General features: G+C 32.6%; 1 long non-coding RNA gene across 1 annotated transcript; it reads right to left on the bottom strand.

Moving 5' to 3' along the window:
- Window positions 1-485: 485 nt before the first annotated feature.
- On the bottom strand, window positions 486-6441 carry LOC141385554 (uncharacterized). The gene is made up of 4 exons (XR_012406160.1): window positions 6383-6441; window positions 5050-5208; window positions 3446-3504; window positions 486-3348 (listed from the first exon to the last, which is right to left on the bottom strand). It is a non-coding gene; the product is annotated as an uncharacterized lncRNA (long non-coding RNA).
- Between the last annotated feature and the right edge of the window lie 2685 nt (window positions 6442-9126).

Here is a 9126-nt window from a genome sequence, read left to right as displayed (position 1 = left end):
AATCCTGTTACATTAGCTTTGGATATTAAACTAAATTATTGACAAATGTTGTACATATCAAATAAACATTTAAAGTTGTATTGCTAATCATGTCAACAGTGAGCTGTAAAAAAGCTGAAATGTCATTTCCCCTTGTGTGAAGGTTACCAAAACCACAAATATCTTTAAAATTATCTTCAGTTGTGTTCCGAAGATGCACAAAATTATTTTGGTTTTGTAAAAAAAGAAGATGAGTAATGACAGAAATTACATTTTTGGGTGAACGAACCCTTTAACGTGAACACCTGATCGCTACATCTGAGACAGAGAAAAATGAAGGTGAACAGAACTGGTGGATGAAATATGATTCTTTATAATATGAGAGACAGGGAGAAATATGATCTAAAGGGCCTTCATAAAGTGTTCAGATGGACTGTACAATTGCCCCTTATGATTGATTGTTCTTAGACAAGTTGGTGTTGAATAAATGTAATCATTCATTTTAGTTTTCTTTTTTTTTTTTTTTTTTGTGATTCACCCAAAGCAATTTCAGTCTTTCACACAAATTCAAATATCAGTAAGACAAATTTATGTCACTTGTCTTATCTGTTGTTTTACACTAAAATAATAATAAAAGCTACCCATAGCTTGGGACTCACAGGTGATTTCCATTTGTTCACACTTTTGAAATGGATTTGAAAGATTTTTCCAAAATTTTAATCCTTGCTATGCAGTTTAATGGTAGGTATTATTTAAATTTTTATGTTAAATAACTTATATTATTCATATAAAGATGAAGGACAGCAAAACGAAAATTAAATAAGAATGTTTCTTGAATGTTACACTGTCTTTATGCAGTTGTTTAACAGTTTAACAGTTGTTGTTGTTGTTAAGAATTCAAAGTAGGTATGCTCATAATAACCAATTAACTCTTAACTGATTCATGGTATCAGTTAAACAATAATAAAAAAAAATTGTAAGAAAAAAATAAAAAGTTTAGCTGCATAAATGTGTCACACATATTTGTTAACTCACGGGACAGTAACACGTGCAACCACATGTGGAAACAAACATATTTTGCCAAAAAAGCTAAATGAAAGAAGGATATTGCTGGTCACAGTTCGACATAGACAAGTTGATGCCAAACCAGTGCTGATGCTGATTGCCTCAGTCCTGGATCTGCATCATAAGCACCTCCATTTATTTGCACAATTGGAGAAAGAAGCCGCAAAACAAAACTTTCTGAAATGTGCTCTGCTTTAAAAACAAGCTGGCCACAGTTCGATCAGAGCACGTTCCAGCACCGCTCATAAACAAAACAAATAGTCTGTAGGAAAAAAAGGTTGGTTTGTTGGTTGTACACTAAATCATTACAAGATGTACAACCAACAAACCAACTTTTTTCCATTTGGAAAGTTGCAGTTATTAATAGTTCTTATAAAATATCAATTTTTAAAATAGCCTACATAGCTTCATCTACGCCTCAAACAAATCCAAAGATTTGTTTTTATTGTTGCATAATGATAATACATGTGAATTACATTTTTGTTAACCGCCCACTACCCAACTGTGTGGTGATGATTTGTTTCGCTGTGTGAAAAATAAAGATTTAAATTGAATTAATGCTTCATTATAATTGTTGTATCACAAACCTCAAGAACTTTTTTTTTAATATGTCATCATTTTAAAGATTACGTCTTGAGCATCTGATTTTTCCCAGGTGCTGATGTGTTTTCATATTTGCCGCCTCACTTGTGGCAAGTTCAGGTGAGAGTGTTTAAGCAACTCTGGCAGGAAAATATACATTTAGAATTCAAAGAAAATATTTTAATATTAAAAAGGAAACTTAAGTTTGATCAAATCAATGTCGTAATGAATCCCTTTAAATAATGTAGCCTTTGACAGCAAGCATCAGTGTTTCTTAAGATTGAAATAGGAATAAAGGATGATGGGGTGGGGCAGATATATGCGTACCTTGAAATAAAATCCTGCAAGCGCCCCTGAATCTGACTAATTAGTGGTTAATATACGGTTAAAGAGGGGCGGTTGTCGGTTGGCAAAATTAACCGAAATGTGCATCCCCAATTCAAAGTTACATTCATTACCAAAATATTTTTTACCAGTAGACATTTTAAATAAAATAAAATGTACATTTTAAATAATATAAAAACAATATGCAATAGAGTAAAAGAACCTTTCTAAACTGTGAATAGTTTCTTAGTTATTTGTTTCGTAATGTAAAGAATATAAACAAAGCATTTTCCACTGTAAAGAACCTTTTAAATGTTCCTCACCTTCCAATGAATCCATCATGGGCAATAAAAAGCTCCGCTTTGTTTGAAAAGTGTTGAGGAAAAGTTGGCCAATGAATAACAAAAAAAAAAAAATAATTAATTTTCAAGTACTGTGTGTGTGATGTGAAAGAAAGACCAAGGCTAAAAATGTGGATGATGAAGATGAGACAGGATGAGCTTCCTGAAAACGGGAAAGAGGAGGGTATAGCCTGAGAGATAAGTGTGGTGAGAGGAAAGGTCAACATCGCTGCAAATGTCAGACAAACAGGGAATATTTTTAGCGGAGGGATTCAGACAGACGCTGAAACAGAGCCTATGATGCATCTGACTCTATATATTTTGATGGCATCGGTGCCAGTTTCAGCCATGGTGCCCAGTGATTTGATGGAGAAGAACACTGTAAAGGTCGTTTAGCGTAATCCGAATACAGCAGTGTTGATCTCAGCCACATCCATTTGAGTACAATCTAGGCTGTCTTCCCTGTTTATGAATGAAGACAGCAGCGATCAGGGGATATTCTTTCTCTCATTTGGCTCGTGTAATCAAGTCCAGTTACTGAGAAATGAAATCGGAGAAATGAAAGGAGCAATGTTTATGGCTTTCATCTTTCATACACACACACACACAAGCTCGGAGTGAAGCAGACTGGCTAATCTTACACGCCTCCCTTCAAATAAGAGACACAGAAACATAATCTTGATTGCTGCCACAATTGTTGTTTGTCCCTTTAGCCGGATTGTCTGTCCTTTGGATAAATTTGCTGTCCATTACTCGGCCCGTCTCTGTGTCCTCTAAATGTATTATCTGTTTAGGCCTGCCTTGTTCTGGAAAACTAATTCACACAAACAAACAGCCACAACAGAGCCTCTCCGTTTTGAACATACAGAAAACAAACAAAACACGAAAAAGACCAATAAATATACCTTCAGACGTTCATTATTCATGTTTTTTTTCCGTTGATTTTTCGGCTTGTTTTTTCACGTGCTACCTGTTGAAACCGACCTGCAGGCTGCAACAAATGAAATAGCGCTGCCACCTAGTGATCTCCCAGAGGAACTACATCACTGAGATTTAACTTTCAAAATAAATGCAGAAAAATAAATTAATAAAAAATAATTAATAAATAAATAGACAATAGCATGTGTTATAAACCATTTTAAAGAAATACTCACAGGTTATTGTTTTGTCATCAATAATGGTTTTTGCCATCCATTTTCAGACTGAATAGTTCCTTTAAGAGACCATTTATACATTCAAAACAAATGTACGTGTCAGTAATAAATTCTAATTCATAAACATTCTCTCTCTCTCTCTGATCTTTAAGTTAAAAAATGTAATAAACATAAATCACTAAATTCTAGTAACATAGTGTCATAAATGGTGTAGGCCTACATTTAGGGTCTTAACATTTATTTATTCATTTTCCTTTGGCTTAGTCATCGCCACAGCAGAAAAAAACGCCAACATATCCAGCATATGTTGTACACGAATACTCTACCAGCTGCAAGCTAGTACTTGGAAACACCCATAACACTCTCACATTTACACTCATACACTACAGCCAATTTAGCTTATTTAATTTCCGTGTAGCGCATGTCATTGGACTGTGGGGGGTGAGGGGGGGACTGGGTCTTAAAACAAAATGTTTTTTTTTTTTACAAAGTCAAACTTTAAATTGGTATAAGGTTCCATTTGTTATCCAGTCAGCACTTCCAATGCAAACCGAAGAGGACCAATCAGGATCATCTCAGAGGCCAAGATAAGTGTTAATAAGGCCACGTTTTAATTTTTTCCACTATCAGAATGTAGGCTAATGTATTATTATTATTTTATGATTATACTGATGGTGAAGCAACAGAAGAAGCACTTATGAATATTATTACATTATTTAAATATCTAAAATGTGAGTAAAAACAATTTATTTATTTATATATATATATATATATATATATATATATATATATATATATATATATATATATATATATATATATATATATATATATATATATATATATATATATWWTATTCAGTCTGATATTTTTCTTTTTTATTAAACTTCTATACAACTTTGATGAAGCATTGCTTGTTTCTTGCTGTTTCTAAAGTCTTAAATTACAGTCTTATTGTAGCTGTTTTGTGACTTTCCTAAAATAAATATCTGAACTAGATGTTAGTAGCACTGCCTTTTGTGCTTATATTGAACAAGAAAAAAGTCGTTTGAAAACAAGTAATTCCTCAAAACTGCTCAAAATGCAGATAAACAATATAGTGTTGTCGCAGCTCACTGCAATATATAGAATGTTTTGAAATTTGACAGTATCATATTGTAATCAGTGCCCGAATTAGTTCACCATATATGTGCATTATCAACATGGATTAATAATTAATTAATTAATAATAATAATAATAATAATTATTATAATAATAATAATAATAATAATAATAATAATAATAATAATAATAATAATAATAAATAAATAATAATAATAATAATAATAATAATAATAATAATAATAATAATTACTAATAATAAATTAAACTGAGCTTGTTTTTAGCTATTATACAGTCATCCGATTTTTCTGTTTATAGATTTCAACTGATCTTTTTTTTTTTAAGATTTAAAAAAAATATTGTAATTCTTCAAACAAAAGTTGGGGTGTTTGGGGGGAAAAAAACATCATAAATAACTTGTATACTCTCTTCTGAAGCCATAAACTAAACTATGTGTGCAAAACAGATTGAAATTTGGGTCGGTTTTCATGGAAAAACTTACCCTAGATTTTAAATTGGCCAGGGCTTACAGAGCCCAGAGGTGGAGCTGCATCACATGGCCCAGAAGTAGAGCTGTACCAGAGGACTTATTTAACCTGAGGCAGAGCTGCACCACAGGAACCACTGAGCCCAGAGGTACCGCAGAACTGCACCTTGAGACCTATACAGAGCCCAGAGGCGGAACCGTGATATTAAACCCACAATGCACCATGGAGCCCACTAAGCTCAGATGTGTCCTCTTAGCAGGGGACTCACTGAGCCCTGAGGTGGAGCTGCACCATGGGGCCCATTAAGCAAGTGGGTGGAGCTGCACCCAAAACCCATTGTGTCAGTACAATCATAACAACTTCTTTAACAGATACTGAAAAAAAAGTCTTTGTGGCTACCAGAACTTCTATAATATATCTGCTTTTTCATGGCATTCAGTACAGAGCTTGTGCATTTTTTATTATCCTGACTTAATAGAAGTATATTCAAAATACTATATAAACAGATGTTTACACTATATAAGCCTGAACTATAACATTTATTTTATCACACTGTAAAAATATATCAATAAGTTATGTCAGCATATGCATATGTTAAATTAACTTAACTTTAAAATATTTCAACTTTTTATTAATTAATTAATTAATTAATTAAGTAATTAATTTGTTTATTTATTTATTTATTTGTTTGTTTGTTTGTTTTTAGGCAACCACTAATTTTATAGTGTACTTTTTAGAAAAAGTACTAAATCAAAATAATCATGGCTAAAAACAATGTTTTGCGTTGGGCTGCCAGTAAGTTTGTCAGGTTTTATTCTGCAAAAACAACTTGCTGGATGTACTTTATCACAAAACAATGTTCTGATAAAAATACTTATAATACTTTATCAAATCTTTAATAAAAGGCAATGCTGACAGAAACGGAAATGGTTGAATGGAGTTGATGGAGCATATACAAACCAATACTAAATAATCAAAAACATTGGCAGAGACAGACAAGCAAATAAATGGATGTGCATTAATTTACTGACGGTCAAGATGATTCGAAGTTCCCATATGAGCCTATTTTATTCAGTGGTTATCATCTCAGAATAACATACCTAGGCATATCATGACTGACAAATCAGAATCAAGTATTCCTGACAGCCATGTAATAAAAGTTACATAAAGCACTTGTGTGCTTTTGCTTGGTGAAACTTACTGGAGCTGACTGCCTTGGAAAGTCTGGAAAACCTTTCAAACATTAAAAGCCATCTTCTGTGGACTTTCTTGATAACTATTCACCAAGGATTCGATAACAAACAGGTGGACAAGATCTTCACAAAAAGAAATTGAAGTGAAACTTACCCACAAAATGAACTGATGCATTACGACACCTTGTCTCTGTGCTGCATTCCTAAATTCTCTTCACTGACAATAGCACAGAGAACATTCACATCCTTCTTATAACAATGAACAAAGAAAACAAAAACGACTCAAGTGAAGGAATGCATTTAGAGTTAGCCAAACTGGCATTTGAACAACTACAGCAACTTCTGTAAAAACAGCCTAAAAGAATTAGTTTTTGATTTTACTGAAGAGTCTACAAACACATTATCTGCAGTTAAAAAATAATAATAAACCAAACACACTGCTGATCTTACCTTACCAACAATTCATTAATGTAAATACACTTGACTAGACATAGCCTGAGTAGGCACATATTTTCTCAAGGAGATGTGAGCTGATACTTACTTTATTGCAGGACATTTAATTTTATTTTTACTTAAGAGATAATTTGACACAACACATTATTGGCACCCAAGATGAGACTTATAAGGGTCAAGTAAAATGGGGACTTTGTTGGGCAGACCCAAGCAAATTCATCACATACACTAAAGAGTAAGCATTCATTCTTATGAACATTTTGATACTCCTGCTTTTTTTGATGAATCTCCAATATACTGTCAGCTAAAAATCTTCTTAAATGTTCTAATTATTTCTTTAACAGTTATCATTGTAGATCAGAATCATACAACAAAACACATCTGAGTCAGTTGCTCACTAACACGAGACAGCATACTGCTCAATGATTTTTCCCAAGCTCATTACAGCTAATAATGACAAGTGCAAATGAAAAAAGGAAACCTTTTTGTTAAAGAATTCATTAATAAGCAAATCACTCATCTCATTTAGCACAGGCACTGAAAGATATATTTGGGGGAGTTTTAAAAAAGTATCTTAAATTCTCATTGTTTGCTAATGTCTGTCTTTCTACTGTAGTTTGTCTGGCTGCACAGAGACATATATCAGCTGTTCCTAATGTTCCCAATCAAACCTTAGAGAACTGAATGTCCCTTATAAAAATTAACTATGATTTTAATATAGTACAACCACACTAACCATTATGTTTCTACACATTGATTACTATTTGTATAACCACATGTTTACTAAAAAGCCATGGTTAAACTATGGCTAGTGTCGTAAAAACAGTGATTAATGCGTGGTTGCATGGTTTATACATATAAAACAATGGCTAATTTTTGTGTATGTAGGAGTAATATCTTTTTAAAAGATGCTACTAAAGAATACACAGTACAAATCATTCTGTGTTTTTGTTTGTGGTATTTATATATCAAAAAGAGTTTGTTTTCAACTGAAAACTTACAATGTATAAGTTAAGGTAGGCAGCAATGTGCATGAGAAATGTGCAAACAACAGCAATCCCAAGCACACAAAGAGCACACATCAATTCTGCTACATCTGTGTTTGAGGGAGAACAAGCAGTCTGAAAGTTTACTTGCATTCAGACAGAGAGAGAGGTTATGTTTTGTGTCTGCAGGTCATTTACATAGCAGATCCCCTCTCAGCTGCAACCCATCTCTGGGAAATAACCATACACACTTATACACTATGGACAATTTTAGCCAACCCAATTTACCTGTACCTTATGTATTTGGACTTTGGGGCAAACCAGAGCACCCGGAGGAAACCCACGCGAAAGCAGGGAGAACATGCAAACTCCACACAGAAACGCCAACCGACCCAGCCAAGGCTCGAACCAGCGACCTTCTTGCTGTGAGGTGACAACACTGGCTACTCCACCACTGCATCGTCCCTAAGTTATTAGCCCTTTTTTATTTTTTTCCCAATTGTTGTTTAACAGAGAGAAGAAAAAAATAAGTTTTAATAACTCATTTCTAATAACTGATTTATTTTATCTTTGTCATGATGACAGTAAATAATATTTAACTAGGTATTTTTCAAGACACTTCTGTACAGCTTAAAGTGACATTTAAAGGCTTAACTAGATTGATTAGGTTAACAAGGCAAGACAGGCAAGTTATTGTATAACGATGGTTTGTTCTGTAGACTTAAAAAAAATTATTTCGAGCTTAAAAAATACTAATAAAAAAAGGTAAAACTGCTTTTATTCTAGCTGAAATAAAACAAATAAGACTTTCTCCCGAAGAAAAAAAATATTATCAGACATACTGTCAAAATGTTTGTGCTCTGTTAAACATCATTTGGAAAATATTTAAAAAGAAAAAAAAACATAGGGGGGTTAATAATTCTCACTTCAACTGTATATTTGTATGTAGTAGTTTGGTAATAAAAAGTCCAGAGAGAATTATTTTAATGAGTATTGGTATCTACTGTATACATATACATATATATATATATATATATATATATATATATATATATATATATATATATATATATATATATATATATATATATATATATATATATATATATATATATATATATATATATATATATATAATGTAAAACTGCCTTCATGTTAATTTGGAGCAAAAATGATTTTGATGTGTAATTAAAATGTTGGTATATAATTAAATAACAAGACATAAACACAAATTTTTAGTATAATCACTATTTTTCAACCCACTAATTTCATTCATTTATTCATTTTCTTTTTCGGCTTAGTGCCTTTATTAATCTGGGGTCGCCACAACGAAATACCCGCCAACTTATCCAGCATATTTTTACACAGCAGATGCCCTTCCAGCCGCAACCCATCTCTGGGAAACATCCACACACACTCATTCACACTCATACACTACTGACAATTTAGCCTACCCAAT

This window comes from Danio rerio, chromosome 5 (assembly GCF_049306965.1).
Source record: "Danio rerio strain Tuebingen ecotype United States chromosome 5, GRCz12tu, whole genome shotgun sequence".
In the NCBI taxonomy this organism is placed as follows: domain Eukaryota; kingdom Metazoa; phylum Chordata; class Actinopteri; order Cypriniformes; family Danionidae; genus Danio; species Danio rerio.
The sequence above is the reverse complement of the archived record's forward strand: the minus strand, read 5'-3'. Positions and strand labels throughout refer to the sequence as shown.